At 37.2% G+C, this 19,191-nt stretch overlaps 1 long non-coding RNA gene and 1 pseudogene across 1 annotated transcript; both read right to left on the reverse strand.

Annotated features, from left to right (window-relative positions):
• Positions 1–335: 335 nt before the first annotated feature.
• Positions 336–3,484, reverse strand: LOC142174722 (uncharacterized). The gene is made up of 2 exons (XR_012703757.1): positions 2,669–3,484; positions 336–609 (listed from the first exon to the last, which is right to left on the reverse strand). It is a non-coding gene; the product is annotated as an uncharacterized LOC142174722 (long non-coding RNA).
• Positions 3,485–16,197: 12,713 nt separating this feature from the next.
• Positions 16,198–19,069, reverse strand: LOC107760111 (F-box/kelch-repeat protein At3g23880-like; annotated as a pseudogene).
• Between the last annotated feature and the right edge of the window lie 122 nt (positions 19,070–19,191).

Raw genomic sequence — 19,191 nt, forward strand, 5'->3', positions numbered from 1 at the left:
TTTTTTTTCTTCTATGTACAATATCCTAAAGTTCTAATGAAAATAAAAAGAATTTTTTTTCATTTTTCATTAATTTCCCAAAGAAAAACCTTAAAAGAAAATCTTTTTTGAATTTTTGGAACTAATATCTTAAAGAAAACTTTTAAAGAGGTACTAAAAGAAAATTCTTTTTTTTTTGAATTTTTAGTCTTAATTTACTAAAAGGAAGTATAAAAGCAATTTTTTATTTTAAGTTCTAGCTATTAATTGCCTAAAGAAAAAACCACCTCAAATTTTTTTGTTTTTTTAAATTTCTAGGAGTAGTATTTCTAATGAAAATTCTAACGGAAATATAATAACACAAAATTTCTTCTTTTTTTTTTTTGGATTTTTGACTTGTAACACATTTCCAAATACAAAATAAGAAATACAGTAACAAAAGACTCGGCAAATTTAACTAGGCTATTACAAACTCTAACATCACCTAAAAGACTGAATACTACTATACATGACTAGAAAGTAAAACATGAACAATAGACTCAAAAACATAAAAAGGCTCCTCGGGCAGCTCCTGAATGCAGTGGTCTTGGAGTATCTGTCATGCTCAAACTCCAGTAAGTAGATCCACACCTGTATGAGAAAACTTAAACCAACATTATGTGAGACAATAACATTCCCTACTAGACACATGCAAGATATGGTTGCGACTATTTTTCTAAAATTAACCTATGTGGCTAAAAGTGGCTAAAAATGCAAGATTTGGCTAAGACCCCGCGACGCCAAGAACCTAAATTCACTAGGAAGACTGGACCCTATGTGGGTTGCCTACGTATCACGCCCCAAAAGACGAGAATCAGGTATGCGTAGTTCGGACAAACTGGATACGGGCGAGAATTAAAAAAAGCAACTAATTTAGAGAAAATATGTCTCTCTTTTTTTTGTCTTTTTTTTTGAAAAATGATGAAACATGTAAACTCTTTTTGGATTTTCTTTTCCCTTTTTTTGATTTTTTGATTTTCGGAAAATGATGAAAAAGTGCAAAATCTTTTTTGAATTTTTCATGCTTTTTTTCTTAACAAAAATGTGACAGAAAATATAATCGGGCCCTACTTCACACTCTTTTTTTCTTTTTTCATTTGCCCTCAGCTAGCATTGGTTCTCCAAATGACCTTTTTACCCTTGAAAATTGCAACATGTAGCTCATAAGATGCATCAGGATGGTCTTTTATTTTTGGGCACACCTGTCCTAGACGGACCCAACCCCTATGTTGAGTTCCCAAAGTCAGATGTACGTGATACAAACAAACGTTCCTACTAGGGATCTGACATGAGGCTGAGTTATTCTAAGTTCAAAACCTGGGTATGTTGTTCTAGACTTGTGTACCCGAGCGGACAACTCGAGCCGAGGGGAGGCTACGTACCGGGAACCAAAAGGCCATCCGGCTTTGTAACTTGTCTGATCCTCTTCCTAATTTAAGGTATGACACTAACAGAAGAGGAGTCACGCCAGCGTGCACATCCCCGGAGAGGAGAAAAAAAAGGGTTTCGTAGCAGTTTATATACAGTTCAAATATTATCAAAGCGGTAAAAAACATCATTTAGCACACTAGGCCCAAACATGTAATAAAACCAGATAATAAAATAAAAGCCAAATATAACAATTATTCTAAGCTCGAATTCTTGAACCCTGAACTAGAAGTTTTGGGTTCTTGTCCCCAGCAGAGTCGCCAGAGCTGTCACACCTCCTTTTTCTACCCCGAATAGGGTATAAGAGAGTTTTTTCCAATTTAAGTAACAATCGAAATGGAATTATTTATTTAAAATTCAGAGTCTCCACTTGGGATAATTTATGGTGTCCCAAGTCACCGGTTCAAGTTCCGAATCGAGGAAAGATTGACTCTGTTTTACAATCCGCAAACACAAAAATCCGGGTAAGGAATTCTGTTAACCCGAGAGAAGGTGTTAGGCATTTCCGGGTTCCGTGGTTTTAGCACGGTCGCTCAACTATTATTATTGGCCTATTTATTTGATTTTAAAACATTTTTGAAACCTATGCGCATTTCTATTCCTTTTAAACCGCTTTTAATAATCCAATTATTATACTAATATTTATTTTATTACACATTGCGAATCGCGTCACGAGAACTGTACCCATGATCTACAACATGTTCACTTTATTAATAAGATTAAATTGTGGCCGGGTCACATAAATATACCCCCGGATTTTATAATTGTGTATCACAACTACGTCACGGGAACCGTACTCATAGTCACGATAATTTATTATAAATCGCGCCTGAAGCAAGCTACGAAAGTTCATGTTTAATAACGGCCTAGGCATGCTCCTAACGATTCATTATTTGGAAGAGATGAAATTATATACCATCTATTCAATATTCAAATATTCTTTAACTTTAGTAACACCAAAAGAAACAATTTCTCTTCTACAATTGAACTAAGTCCAAACTTTAACTTTCTTCGGGCTATATTGTTCAACAACATATAATTCATGTAAATCTTAACCAACTTATATGAACAAAATCAACCAAACATAATACATGTAAATTTTAACCAACTGATATGAACAAAACTAAACAAACAGAAGTCATAAATCTCAAAATCATACGCCATACATAACATTTCAAGTCTAGAAGAAAACAGAAAGAACAAAGAGTTAAAAGAATCGGACCTCACAAATGAAGTTTGAAACAGCGAATCCATTCCGAACAAAAATGATGGGTCGCACCTCGAACGACAGCTCTAACGATCGAACACCCATTTCAACTCCAAACCATTTCGGAAAACCAACACTAAGATGTAGAATTACAGCAGAAATGCCAAATAAAGGCCAAAGAAGAAACATGAGGAGTTCGGCGAATCCAGATTTAGTTGAAATCAATAGTAAACCATGCCTTTTCAAGCTCACAAACAAATCTTAAAGCCCAGATAATCGAGAAGCCTAGCGACGGAAACCTTGACTACGACATTCGACGAACTCGGAACTCGCCCGAATTTAAAACGTCAAACAATGACTGAAGATGGTCTCAAATAAGCAAAGGACAGTATTTCCAAAAAGAACTACGGGAACACAACAAAAGATGCAAATTGCTAAAAAAAACTCAACCAAAGTACAACATAGCCGGAAACTAATAAATGGGGCAGTAGAGCATAGCAAATCGTTGAAAAAGCATTTTCCGACGAAAGCACACACAAACGAAGCCACGTCAGCGTGAGACAGTCATCCCCAAGAACACTACTTCAGCGACTAAATAGAGCAGCGACTAGCTTTTCTCTTGGGGGTGCTCGTTCATGGCGGAAATAGAGTGTCGTTTAGTGTTAGCTAAAGATGAAATTTAGATTTGAGCTCTTCTTTTCTATCAAAATTTGCTCGAAATTTATTCAGATTCTTTTATTTATGCCCATTTTTCGTTCGTGTACGTGTGTGTGTTTATCGTCTGTGTAAGTGAGCAAGATGGGTAAGGGTGGTGAGGGAGAGGCATCGGGAATGGGGTGTTGGAATGGAGGATTTCTCTTTTGGTTTCTTTGGGATTGGGTGTTGGGTCGGGTTGGGTCAACCCAGTTTGGGCTGGTTGGGGGAAAATTTCGGCTTTTAAAATGTGTGGCCCAATTCAATTTAAAACCAGCCTTTTCCAATTTCCTTTTCTCTTTTTGTTTTCTTTTCTTTCTTTAATTAATTTAAAAAAATCTAAAATTAAGTTCCTAAATTAATTCAAAATGTGAAATTAAGCTAATTATCTAACCGTAATATTTATAAAAATTAGTTGATACTAAATTAAAAGAGAAAACTTAATAATCCAAAATTTAAAGCTAAGAATGTAAAAATGAGTTATTTTTGTGATTTTCCTTTTTAATAAAGCAACTAATTAATTAATTAATTAATCCTAAAATGTGAACAAAAATCTAAATGCAGTGCATGGTATTTTTCATGATTTTAATAAAAGTAAACATGCAAAGAAATGCAAACAATTAACAAAAATCATATAAAATTGCAAACAATTGGAAAAAAACTATTTCTTTAATTTGTAGGAGTATTTCACATAGGGCAAAAATCATGTGCTCACAACCTCCGCTGACGCAAGTTAAGATCCTTTTGCTTGAACAGATGCTGAAAACTCTTGTGATCAGTGTAGATCTCACAAAGGACACCCAAATAGTGCCTCAAAATCTTCAAGGCATGAACAATAGCTGCTAACTCAAGGTCGTGGACATGATAGTTCTTTTCATGCACCTTCAGTTGTCCGTACGCATAGGCAATCACCTTATGGTCCAGCATCAACACCGCACCGAGACTAATCCGCGATGCATTAATAAACAGTATAAGACCCCGAACCTGTAGGTAATACCAATACTGGGGCTGTAGTCAAAGCTGTCTTAAGCTTTTGAAAGCTCTCCTCTCACTTCTCTATCCACCTGAATGGAGCACCCTTCTGGGTCAGCCTGGTCATAGGTGTTGCAATATATGAAAATCCCTCAATAAATTGACGCTAATACCCCGCCAAGCCAAGAAAGCTCCGGATCTCTGTAGCTGAGAGCGGTCTGGGCCAACTCTGCACTACTTCCACCTTCTTTGGATCAACCTTGATCCCCTCACTCGACACTACGTGACCCAAAATGCCGCAGAATCTAACCAGAACTCATATTTTGAGAACTTTGAATATAATTTCTTCTCTCTCAAGGTCTGAAGCACAGTCCTCAAGTGCTGCTCATGATCCTCCCGACTCCGGGAGTACACTAGAATGTTGTCAATAAACACAATGATGAATGAGTCAAAATATGGCTAAAATACACTGAGCATCAAATGCATAAATGCTGCTGGGGAAATGGTTAGCCCAAATGACATCACAAGGAACTCGTAATGACCATACCAAGTCTTGAAAGCAGTCTTCGAGATATCTGGCTCCGGAATCTTCAATTGATGATAGCCTGAACGCAAATTTATCTTGGAAAAAACTCTAGCACCCTGTAACTGATCAAATAAGTCATCAATACAAGAAAAAGGATACCTATTCTTCACTATAACGTTTTTCAACTGGCGAATCAATGCACATACGCATAGAACCACCCTTTTTCTTTACAAACAAGACAGGAGCGCCCCAAGGTGACACACTGGACTGAATGAAGCCCTTATCAAGCAATTCCTATAATTGTTCCTTCAACTCTTTCAACCCAGGAGGAGCCATATAATAGGGAGGAATAAAGATGGTCTGAGTGCCCGGAAACAAATCAATACCAAAGTCGATATCTCTGTCGGGCGGCATGCCCGGAAGATCCATTGGAAACACATCAAGGAAATCCCTCACTACTTGAACTAACTCAACTGCAGGGGTATCAATACTAACGTCTCTCACATAAGCTAGATATGCGTCACACCCCTTCTCAACCATTCGTTGAGCCTTAAGAAATGAAATAACTCTACTGGGAGTGTAATCTAAGGTACCCTCCCACTCTAACTGCGGTAAGACTGGCATAGCCAGCGTCACGGTCTTGGTGTGACAATCAAGAATAGCATAATAGGGAAACAACCAGTCCATGCCCAATATAATATCAAAATCTACCATACTGAGCAATAATAAATCGGCTCTGGTCTCTAACTACTAATAATAACCAAACACGACCGATACACTCGGTTAGCAACAATAGAATCTTCTACGGGTGTCGACATATAAATAGGAGAACTCATAGAATAACAGGATACACCCAAATACGGAGCAAAATAAAATGACATATAGGAATAAGAGGTGCCTGGATCGAATAGAACCAACACATCTCTATGACAGACCGGAACAATACCTATAATGATAGAGTTGGAAGAAACTGCCTCTGTACAAGCAGGAAGGACATAGTATCTGACCTGACCTCCCCCTCTAGGGCGACTTCTACCTCCCCGACCTCCACCTCAAGCTGGTTGAGTAGGTTGAGTGGTAGTTGGTGCTGTAATCATAGCATGAGGACCCTATGGAGCACGCTGTGGTTGAGAAGTATATGGAGGTGAACCCCTCCTAAGTCTGGGCAATCCCTTACCATATGGAGAGTGTTTCCACACTCAAAACAAGCTCTGAGAGGGCGTGGCTGCTGTGGCTGGCTCTAGCCAGGTCTGCTGGACTGACCGCTGGAAACACCCCGTGCAGGAGGCACACTTGATACTGGAGGTGTATCATACGTCTTATGATGCCTAGAAGTAGCCGGAATACCATTGGCAGTTGGAAGAGTTGAATGAACGGGGTGACACACATAGCCCCTACCATGTCGAACTGCAATTGGGGCACGAGCACCAGAATAAGAACCAGTTTCTCGAGACCTCTTGGTCTCTCTTTCCCGAGCAAGCATGCCCCCCACTCTCCTAGCAATACTCACAACCTGTTGGTACGAGACATCCATCTCTAACTCCTGGGCCATGCTAGTACTGATGCTGGGATGGAGTCCCTCAATAAACCGACAGACCCTCTCTCGAACTGTAGAAACCAAAGCCGGTGCATGTTTAGCCAAATCACCGAAACAAACTGCATACTCTGACACAGTCATAGCACCCTGGCTCAACTGCTCAAACTCGACGCCATGCATCTTTGAGGCTCTAGGGAACATACTCCCTCAAAAACATATTCGAGAATTGAGTCCATGTAAGTGAAGCTGCCTCGGCTGGATTGTCCAATTCATAAGCACGCCACCACTGATAGGCTGCTCCTCTAAGCTAAAACGTAGTGACAGAAACCCTACTCGGCTCTGCTATGCCCATAGTACGAAGGATACGATGACACTCCTATAGAAAGCCTGGAGCATCCTTTGTCGCCAAACCACTGAAGGTAGGAGGGTGGTACTTCTTGTACCTCTCGAGCCTACGCTCCTCCTCCTCTGATTTTGCTGCCCTACCCTCGGGTTGAACTGGGGATACATGTGGCACCGATATAACCTCTGGAATCTGATCGACCTGAACCCGCTGCTCTGGGGTGTGGGCGGCGGGAGTCTGTGCTCCTTCCTCGGACTGAGATATGGCAGGAGCAAGGGGAATCAAACATGCCTAAGCTAGAGTACTGAACATGCTCATGAACTGTGCAAGGGTCTCCTGAAGAGCTGGTGCAGTAATAGTAGGCATCTCAGGCGCATGTGCTCCGATTGGAGCTACTGGTGGATCCTCTAGGGCAGCTCGTACGGGTGCTCTAGCTGCACCACGTGGTTATCCTCGGCCTCTGGCGGCTCTAGAAGGGGGCGCGGGTGCCTGTTCATCTCTGGTTGTCATATCCTCACCATCTGTGAGAGAATAGAAGAAAGAAGTTTAGAATTTCGAAGTCAACAAATTTTTGCATGACAAGGAAATCAAAGAAGTGTAACTTTCCTAACAGTTCCATAGCCTCCCAAACATAAGTACAGACGTCTTTGTACCGATCCGCGAGACTTTAAATAAATTGGCTTGTGACTCACGATACCTATAAACCTTGAGCTCTGATACCAACTTGTCACGACCTAATTTACCCTTCCGTAAGATATCGTGACGGCACCTAGTCTCTACGACTAGGGCTGTATTCTGGGCCGGGCCCGGGCCTTCGTGGGCCAAACGGGCCAGGCTTCGTGGGCGAAACGGGCCGGGCTTCGTGGGCTCAACGGGTGGAACCGGCCCGTGACGGGCCTAAGCCCATATGGTCCTGGGCTAAACGGGCCGGGCTCGTGGGCTTCGCGGACCTAGCGAGTTTTTTTTAAGGCAATTTCTTGTAGCATCATGGCTATATTATATAGTATATATGTAGATCTAATTATTAAAGTGCTTGACGAAAAAGAAAAATAACAAAACAATAGTAAAACACTAAATTGTCATGCATAATATATTGTCTTGTAGTATATATATTGTATCTTATGTATATATATTATAACTTATTACTTATATATTTTCTTGTAGTATATATTGTATGTTATGTATATATATTCTCTTATATATTTTCTTGTAGTATATATATTGTATCTTATGTATATATATTATAACTTATTACTTATATATTTTCTTGTAGTATATATTGTATGTTATGTATATATATTCTCTTATATATTTTTTTGTAGTATATATTGTATCTTATGTATATATATTCTCTTATATATTTTCTTGTAGTATATATTGTATGTTATGTTATATATATATTGTAGCTTATAAATAATTCCAAGTAAAGACAAAGAAATATTGCGAAAAGATATTCAAGGGTATGTCTTATAATTTTTATTACCAAAAATGACATATCTTTCTTAGTCTTCCTTCCCCCAATGGAATGAGCACAACAAGGTACTAATACCACCATTAGAAGGAAAAAAAAACTAAGGAAGATGTGCCAAAATACAAGTTACATATTAGTCTATGTATTATCTCTAACAATCTCATAAATCCTTCAAGGTTCGGAGGAGGTTGCGTTGGTGGTGGTGGAAAAGAAGCTTGTTCATCACCAGTTCGGGGCGAATCCGAATCCTCCGCAAGTTTCGCTATCATTTCTTCATAAGCTTCATCTATCGCCGGTTGTGATTCTGCAATTCCAAAGTTTCTTCTTTCCGAGTGGATCCAATCTCTAAACAGTACTGATTTTTCCAAGCTATCCCTCATAGACGCTCTATGATCACCTATTTGCAGTCTTGCTTGACTGAAAGCGCTCTCTGATGCAATAGTTGAAGCTTGAATTGATAAAATATCCCGAGCCATCCTTGCAAGAACCGGAAAATGTTTTTCCCTTGCCTTCCACCATTCCAAAAGATCAAAAGAGCCGTCTGGATTCTCCTTTTCAAGTCCCTGAGACAAATAAACTTGAAGCTCATTTAGATGTGAAGTTTCATCATAATTATCACCTTGAGAACCCCTGAACTTCATCCAAGATTTAAGAGCTTTTAAGCCCGCAGCTCTTTTAGACGATTGTGAGCTAGACGAAGTAGGGGTTGGAATAGTTGGCCTAGCATGCTCTAAGGCAAGTTGATAAGCATTATAAACTGTTTGAGCATTAATTTTAATTGAGGCTTTTGCATCTGCAAGTGTAGCAACTTCCTCATTTGAAAGATCTAAAGCCTTATAAATATTTGAATACCAAAAATGAGGACCTCCCAATTTCATTGTAGGATTTAACATTGCAGCAAGACCATAAATAGGAGGGATAGGAAAAAAATATTTTTTAAACTTTTGTTTCATTTCATTTATAGCAAGTTCATAAATGTCCCCACCCTCACCAAATTCAACAAACAAATCAGATAGTGCTGCAATATAAACTAAACAGTTTGAAATAGTAGGATAATATTGCCCAGAAAATGCATTTGTAGCAATTTGAAAATGTTCTAAAAAATCTAAAAGAATTTTAACATTTGTCCAATCTTGAGTAGTAAGCATTTCATCATCATCCTCACCACCTACCCGAGAATTAAACGTTGCATTAATTGGGTTTCTATATTCATATGCAACTACTAAACTTTCGTACATACAATTCCATCTAGTCGGGCAAGGTTTAGGAACCTTTCTTTCTCTAAGGCCATATTCATCACATTTTTTAAAATACTCTCTAAGTCTACTTCTACGGTTTGAATAAAAAAGCCAATTAAGAGTCATTCTAAACTTTTCAATTTCTATGTTTAAAATTCGCATACCATCACCGACAATTAAATGATAAATATGATAAATACATCTAACATGGAAAATATTAGTAAATGCAGGATTTAGTGTTGTTGTAAGCATGCCTATAGCACTAGTGTTACTAGAAGCATTATCCATAGAAATTGCCATTATTTTATCGCTAAAGCAAAAATATCTACAAATATCTGCAACAGTGTTAGCTATAAACTTACCTGTGTGACGTGAATTAATTATTCTATACGCAATTATGCGTTTTTGCATTGTCCATTCCTCATCTATCCAATGACTTGTAACAGTTAGATAATCACAATCATTACCACTTCTACCAATATCAGTAGTAATAGAAATCCGATTAGGTATATGAGTAAATAAATACCGCAAATATTGTTCATATTCATGTTTGAATTTATAAATATCAACTGTTGCGCGAGGCCAACCTTTATAAGTAGGATTAAAAACTCTTCTAATATAATGAACCTAATTAGGATTAGAAGCAAAAGTATAAGGTAAGCACATAACAGTAATCATCTTTGCTAATTCTTCACGATCTCTATTTGGATCGTAATATAAAATACCTCTGGTGACAGTGTTAATTCCTGGTTGAACTAGATTTGAACCTGTACTAGGGTTAACCGCAGAATCTACACTTGTCCCCTCTAGCTGCGCTTTCATTTGTAAAAATCTAGCCTTATCTCTAGGGTGTGTTTTTTTGTGCCTAGTCAAACTACCCATGCCGCTACGGTCTCCAGTATATTTATGCGCCATTAATTTCCCACAAGTTTTACACTTAGCCTTATTTTGTTCTCTTACTTGAGTAAAAAAATTCCAAACTAATAATGTTTCTAGGCGTTTAGCAGGTTCTCTATTAAAAGTAGGAGTTTCTACAGGTGGGTCGGCCGGTGCATCAGTTGGGTTATTAAGAGGACTAGTAGGTGCATCATCTAAATCCGGTGGTTGGGTTTCATCATCATCCTCATTTTTCTCATTGTTTTCTAAGATAATTTCATTAGGATAAAGAGCATTCATAATTTCATCATCTAATCTTTCACCTGGTGCAACATTATGGCAAAATTCACTATCGGTAAATTGAAAACAAGGGTGATCACTATCAAGAATTACAGAAGGAGGAGGACGTCTAGGTTGGCGACTACTTTCAACTTGCTTATCTTTTCTAGGTCGGGGAGCCGAGGGAAGGGTAGTTGGTTGGCCACTACTTTCACCGGTTTTATCTTTTCCTTTACCAAACATTTTTTTCAAAGAAAATGCCATATTAATTATAATTATGCAAACTAAACCACACAAAAATATATTCTTAAAACGTAAGAGTTGAAAAGAGTTTACCGGATTGCCGAACAACTTCTTGAAAATTGAAAATCGTTGAACACTTGAAAACTTCAATTCAACAACTTCACAATTTTTCACGAAATTTCAACAATAAATTAAGTAATTGTAGTAGAGAGATTGAGAGATATTGATGAATTGGTGAATAAAAATGAAAGAATGAGGGGGTATTTATAGTTGAGAAATGAGGAAAAGTGTAATTATATAAAGTTTGGGGGCCAAAATAAAGTTTGGGGGCCAAATGGGCATTTTCTAAACTTAAAAACGGTCAAATTGTCAGCCCAAACGGCTAGATTTTAAATATGGTCGTTGGAGAATTTTAAAAACAATTTTTTTTTAAAAAAAAAATAGTCGTTGGGCCTGTTAGGCCCGCCAGGCCCGGCTGACGGTCCCGGGCTCATGGGCTAATATATGAAGACCGGCCCGTCACGGGCTTCTCAGGACCACCAGGACCGGCCCGTCACGGGCTTCTCAAGACCACCAGGCCCGGCCCACCAGGCCCGTTAGGACCGCGGGCCCGGTCCGGTCCGATTCAGGCCTGACCCACCAAGCAGCATTATCTACGACTAGGTAAGCCTAAGTATTTACGGAAATAATAGGAACATAAGTAAAACTCACAACTAACTGCAATAATAATAACTTAACTGATAACCATACCGCTCGGCATGTACAATAACCAACTCCTCAGTAATACACAGTATGAAATTGAGGTGCCAATAGAATGGTCCCTAGTAGAACACCAACAATCTGTCAAACTAGAATTTGATGATGCCGATGTTGTAGAAGAGATACTAGAGTCAACCAAGGACATTAAAGATATATATTTCTTTGACTCTAGTATGAATGGTGTTGAGGGAATTGAAAATCTTGAAGTTCATGTATTTGAGCGTGTTGGACATCATTCCAAACACTTCTCTACCTTGTGTTCTGATGGTGAAATGAAAATAGATCTTTATGAGCATACAAAGAAGTCAACGGAAGAGGAGATGAGCCTTATATTTTGAAGGTTTCAAGGCCGTCTAGGCAAGGTGATACTCCTCGGTCGAGAGCAAAAAAGTGCATGAGAAATTATTTAATTTTTGGCTCGCAAGAACTTGTATCGCCCCAGGAGCATAATTATAAGCTTGAAGCAAAACTTGGGGTTCAATTCATAAGCCCGAGGTGGAGGCAGAAAGTTTTTCACGTCGTGCCGTGACGTTAAATCAGGCGCTTGTTGGGAGGCAACCTGACTTTATCTTTTTTTTTTTAATTTTTTTTATTATACTTTTTTTTGTAGTGTCATTTTTTTATTTTCTAGGAGCATGGGAAGCAAAGCCGTTGGAAGAAAGCAAAGCACGTGAGATGGTGAGAACTAAGTGTGGGGTGCCTGCACAAAGAATCAAGTATGAGATAAGTCTGGGTACCCCATGAGCTGCTAATGCTTTGGCCTATGGCCTATTAGGGAGTTTATTTTACTCTTTTTTGTATTTATGGGTGTGCATTGGGGACAATGCACAATTTTAAGTGTGGGCTAAAGAGACTGTTTGGGTGTATTCCTATGCTAGTTTAGTTTTGTTATTTTATATTTGTTGAAAAAAATTAGGTAGAAATAATCTCTCTTGGTTTTTCTTATGACCACGGTTCTTTTCCAAGGGATGACTCTTTGAATTGCATAGTAATTTTTTAAGTAGAATTTTCAAAAAGTTTTAGACTTTTTCCAAGGACGGATTTCCTAGATAGTTTTTTTAAGAGTTTAAAGTCTAAATAAAAATACAAAAAGATTTTTTTTCCAACTGATAATGGAATGGGAAGAACTTAAGTATCTATGATTTTGACATGTTTTATGTTGGGGCTTAGAGCTGGAGCATTCGCACTGAGTACTTTCTTCTTTATTCTTATGACTATATGCCTTGAGAGTATATGTGTTTATTTTGACGCTTGGACTCGTCTATTGACTCTTGTTGTTACTTCCTAGTGTTTGGTCTATATGATGACTGTGCTAGTTGCTTTAACTTGAGAGTCGGGTCTGAGTTGTCCTGAGTAAGTCATGTGTATTATGTGAGGTGAGATTTTGGTTGTACTTTGTGCCATCCCTCGTTAGTCTAGAACTTGCCCCGTGTGTGAGTCAAAGCGATATGATTAAGTCTTGTGAGCTTAAGAAATGATATAGGTGCTTCTTTGATTGATCTTTCAGTCTATTTTCCTACCACTGATAAAAATTATCCTTTGTCAGCCTATTTGAGCCTGTAAACCTTTTCTTTGGTACCAACATTACAAGACGAATCCTTTTTGTTCTTAATTATATCTTGTTGAACCTTTACCTCAGAAAGCACTTTAGTCACTATAAGAGAAAAAAAGAGATTGGGTAGTTTTTGAGTGAAACCTTAGAAAGGCCAAAAGGTGCATGTGTGTATTGAGAGAGCCACTAGCTGGAAATACCAATTTATGGAGGGTGTTGAAAAGATTTTGAAAAAGAAAGAAAGAAAAAGAAAATACAAAATAAAAAATCCCTCTAATTTTTTTTGATATGTGCTAGTGCTTATGTAGATGTACTTAAAGTCAATGAGCTATGTTATTTACGGTGTCGTAGCGATATGTTGAGTGATCATAAAGAGGATGTGCTTAAAAGTTAAAGTGTATTGTATTAAAAGTGCTTAGGAAGGTTAGTCACTATTATCCATATCTATCCTACCCGTTCCTTAGCCTACATTGCAACCCATGAAGACTTATTTGATCCTATACTTTGCGAGCTTAAATTAGTAGAGACTTATATTATGGGCAAGCGTATGGTACGAGCTGTGGGGGCACATGAGTTTCTTTGCGAGAGTGACTGAATTATTTTATTTTGTGAGTCCTTAAATTATACTTGAATTCATATTTGAGTGTGAGGACTGATTACTCTCTTTGTTTTGTTAGTGAAGGCACATGCTTTACAATGTATTGGTAAAGAATTCGTATCTTTAGTTTGCACAAGAAGCGAGTCATAAAGAGGAATGTAGTGGAGCCAATTTTTGAGGCTAGGATGTTAGAAGAGTCACACAAATTTTTTAAACAATCTTGGTATGAGTTTAGAACTTGAGAAAATGTATGAAGAGTGCATATGTTGGGTTCTAAATGTTGATATAAACCATTGTTATTGGTGTGATGCTTGACTATGTTTTGAAAGGTATTTCTTGCGTATGCGCTTAATTTTAAGTTGCTCGAGGACGAGCAAGAGTTTAAGAGTGGGGTGAGGATAAATGATGAAAAGTGCATATTTTTGAATATATTTGCATATTAATTCTTGTGTGAATCACAGGAGTTTACGTAGTTTTTGAAGTGAAATATGCTCATTATGTGTAGGAGCGAGTTCGGATAATAAATGATCACAAGATAACAATTCGACAAAAAAAGAAGAGATGGAAAGAATTGGGAGCTCGTCCAAGTTCGTGCGTGGAATGAAAACGGACGCAAAAAAGGAGAAAAATGAAGGCACAAAATAGCGAAGCGAAGACACGAATCGCTTTTCGAACTGGAAAATTGTAAAAGCTGCATCCGCGTCTATGGCCGTGCGCTGCACGAAGGCAGGCGCGCCCTCTAGCTTCTCCCATCCGAAGTTGGATTGAAAAGTTCTGTCCCTCATCAACCCTAAGTGATATAAATACATCCTAAAATACAAATTTAAGAGAGGAGACACTACTTTAGGGTTACACAATACCCTTGGAGGCAAGAATACACTAGGAACAAAGAGGAAGATCCAACCACGAGTTTTTCCTTTCTTCTTACTATTTTTTATTGTTGGTTATGAATTTAAATATTGTATTTTCACATACTACTATGAGTAGTTAATTTATTATTTTTGGTTTCGATGGAACCTTTTGGAGGATGAATTCTTGTTAAATTTGAATATAATTTAGCCTTTGAATTTCTTTACTTGTTCAACTACGTGCTTATTTCTGTTGATTGAATGACCATCAATTGATTGTGCCAATTTATTATGTATTGCATGAGAAATGGTACATATTTAGGTAGTTGTTGAATGTCGTCACTCCTAACGTTTATGAGGAATCAATATGGCAGGTTTAAAGATGGGTTTAGGAATAACAAAGCCTTGACATGGTCGTAGTGAGCGGTAAGATTGTGCCAGCTAGCGTAATTCGGGAGAATATATCTAGTAAATTTTTGTAGTTGCTCGGGAGAAAATTACGAAACCTGAAGTGCTCACGATCAATAAAGAATAATTAGGCAAAATTATAGGAGATGTAGCGGGAAGTATTCCGATAATTGGGGAAATCATAACTCTAGACCTCCTTAATCTTGTCTCCAATGCTTAGTATCTTAGTTGTTAATTCACTCCTTTAATTTGTTAGTTAATTAGTTAGGTATACGAATCTTTATATTTATAACTTATGAATTGTTCAAACTTGGCTTCTTGGTGATAGTGAACACTGGTAGCTAAACCTTAGTTCTCTGTGGGATTCGACTCTGGACTTTTAGACCAAATTATATTTGCAGTGACCGCTTATCCTTTTTAGGACTAGAGTTGGGCATGATCAATAGCTTTGCGAAGATCAATAATTATATTTAGTTAGACAAATGTGTTTTATAATTACATAAATTTAATTAGTTGTTATGAGTTATAAACATATAATATGACCGTATATTTCACATAATATTTCTTTGTAGATATTGTTCTTAAAGTCGTTCCATTTTTATGTTTCTGCGAAATGATCCGTGCAACAACTAAAAAGAGAAACTAATACTTATTTGTACATGATATTTTTTTTTTAAAGAATGGAAGAATTAAATGTTTGTCAAATTTTTTGTGAACAATTAAGTAAGAAGCGACTGACAATAACAAAAACATAACAAAAAGAATGTTTTTTCATAGTTATGCAAAATTATACAAGAACTTTGATATATTAATTGCAAAAGGTTGAGGGAACCAAAATGTTTTATACTTATTTATGAAGGTATAATTTTTTGAAGGGTATCATACTCACTTAAGTTTATAAGGTTTATTTTAGTCTTTCACATTCAACTTTTGATCTTCATGCTTATAATATAGTATAATTTATAGGCTAGGGCCGGAGTCTCCAAGTCCAAAGCCGAGTAGGATTTCATTAAGCTCAAATGCCGCATATATTAACATTAAACACCAAAATGTAAGTTAAACAATGCACTAAAAATAAAGAATTATAGCCAAACATCAAATACGTTGGTTCTTAACTACAAGTTTTATACGTAATTTATTTGAGATGTATTATATGAAACTTCAGATTTTGTAGAGCATAGAAGTTTCATGCTTTGTCTTAATTAGAAAAGTTTTCTTTCTATACAGTTAGCTGAATTTTATACAGCAGGTAGAATCTTTACAAAACTCAAGAGCTTAGTGTATTCAATGTGGATACATAATAACCATATATGATCCTGTGCATATAGAGAAGTTTTCACCTTGTCCTTGAATGTATGAGCTTTTCTTCCTCCTTTTTCTGGTTTGGCTTAAGCAGATAGTACTACTATATATAACTAAGTAGCATCATAGATTTTACAAACCACGACTCTTCTACAAAACATGGTACCTTAAGAGTTCTCACTGAAGAAATCAAAAACAAAATTTTGGAGGTGTGTTATAACATACTAGCCCCCTCATGGTCACCTATTACAGCAAGTACAGACATTTGTGTATAACACTAGTAATAATAGTATAGCAAATATACCGCATCTAATACAGTTAGTTATAGTGGTGGTAGTAGTAGTAGTAGTGGAGTTGCCCAAAATATTGCCAAAACAACAATTAGTTAGTTTGTTTCCCTGTACACATGCATGATTCCACAGCAACCTGCAATCATTGACAATATGCGAGTATTAAGTTGCTGTTCTCATTGAGAAGGCAGTTTCTGAGGTAAATACAAATTTAAACCACTAAAGGTTGGTTTGGATCAGTAAGCGCACATCAACGTATTTGCCAGGTCAAAGGTACATTTCTCATTGACACATAACCACTAGAAGTTTTCATGCAAATCCTCTAGTTTGCTCGCGAGTTGAGTGCATTTGATTAAATCACAAAAAGATTGAGAATTTGAGAGTGTGTAATTTCATGCAAGGATACTCCTTAAACCTAGATGCTAAGGGGCATGATCCAATGCACTCCAAAAAGACAGAGGAACATACTCCATAAATCTGCTGCGACTGTACAGTGCAAAAACAAAAGGGAGGAGTTTTATGATTGTTGTAGACACATATAGCATCTGCTACTAAGAGAGAACCCCCTTTTGATAAGGTTCTCATATGTAAGACATTCCCCTTTAAAAGTCATCAACCGGAATCGAGCAACTTAAGTTGGAATTTTGACCTTCTGCACTAACTTCCACGGTCATACAGCAAAGCTTGCTAAATGGAGAGAATGATTAGTGGAGAAGAGCCTGATACACTAAAAATTATTAGCAGATAAACACTTCCTAAAAAATTTTCATGCTTCAACTCACTTCTCCCAAGTCAATGGTATCACTAAAGAGAAAGAAGATTTCGCCTTTTGATTGACTTAAAAAATAACAGTAAGCTATTAGCAGCAAGGAAAAACATCCAAACTTTATAATATATCATGTGCCCTCAAACCACTGCTTGAAAGGAGAAAGAATGTCCAATGTCTTGAATTAGAAGTTAGAATGCAGAAGCCACCAAACACAAGATACAAAGAAGTTCTTGCACAATGTTATTGTTCCTTGGAAATATACTAAAACAAAACGGACCGCCAAGATATCTAAGTACATGTGGTGTAAAGCTGGTCCTTAAATATGCAAAGTCTTGTTCAATATGTGAAAAGGAAGCAGAATTTTAAAACATGCAAAAAATGAATGAAGAGGAACACTTACAAGTTGTTAGCTATACGACTGTCATTCACCTGAGTTCTAGCAGCCTTAAATGTTCATTTGTAAAATTGGACAAACTATTCTTTCAATGTTGATATCCGCCTCAATACTGCCATCAATGTTAGTAACCTCCAGATAACTGATTGAGTCCTCTTCTGGATTGTATATCGCTAAAGTTGATTCAAACACAAGCAAACTTTCACCTTTATTTGACATACAAAGTGGTGGAGAAAGCTCGTAGTTCTCAGGATCATTAGGATAGTTGATAGTATAAAGTTTTGTCTAAGACTCTTTAACCCCATACCCCTTAATAACCCACACATCAGAGTGAGTTCACCGAGAATTACAGAGCACAGAGAGATTATTTCCCAACACTCCAAGCTTCAAACAAAAATTTCATTCTCCATAGCGGGGCTGCTCCACTTTTCCCTATTTCTCATCAACCAAATCAATCGACATGATGCTCCAACCATCACCACCAGTAGTAGCCCAATGAAGCTTCTTGTTCACGAACTTAGGCCCAACCACAGTATAGCACTCCGCATTGAAAATCATCAACTCCTCCCCAAGAATCACTCTTTAAACTATATATTTTGGACTCGACACAGCCATTATTGATGTTACTAAAAATATCTACTACCTTATAATCATTAGGAACTTCATCATATCAAAAACTATACATGGAACAGTACTCATAAGTCTGTGTAGGCATAAAGTGAGGCACTTGCTTGAACTTTCTAATATGGATTTGACATAACCAAACCCTCAAACCCATTCGAAAGACAAATCAAACCATTAACAGAACCCAAACAAGAACAGATTCATGGGATAATCCAAGTGTAATGCCTCAGTAACAGGCTCATAAAATAAAGACTTAACAGAATAATATTTAAGATTGTGACGAATGTTCTCAAATTTCATCATAGATATATGGCGGGTGTAATCCTTAGCAGAAAAACTAACATGGGTCTTCACAAATTCAGGACTAGATATTAAACCAAACCAATCTTTTGAGACACACTTAAACTGTAAAAGGAAATTCACTTGAACCCTTACAAGAATTCCTATGATGAGTTCTTCGGGCAAAACTGAACCTTTGCTTGAGGTGGATGGTAATTGACTGTGGTTTGTGAGTTTGCTCCATTTTCAGTGTTGATGAGAGGCTTCATCTCCCTCAGTTTCCATTTGGGTTGCACAAATTTAAGCTCTTGGACTTGGGATTTTTTGCTGTTGTTTTGTCAAAAGGCTCAGTCTTTTACAGTAAGTACAATTCAACAAAAGAGTAAAGTTTGATGGGTAATATACTGCCCTTTAACTTCTTTTTTGGGAAATATACTACTCTTTATCGTTTTGCTTTTGCACTCGAATCCAATTTGTTTAAATTGAAAATACATATTGATAATTACAAAAAATAAAATTGTATATGGGTAAAATCGG

The sequence above is a fragment of the Nicotiana tabacum genome, chromosome 20 (assembly GCF_000715075.1).
Source record: "Nicotiana tabacum cultivar K326 chromosome 20, ASM71507v2, whole genome shotgun sequence".
Taxonomy (NCBI): Eukaryota; Viridiplantae; Streptophyta; class Magnoliopsida; order Solanales; family Solanaceae; genus Nicotiana; species Nicotiana tabacum.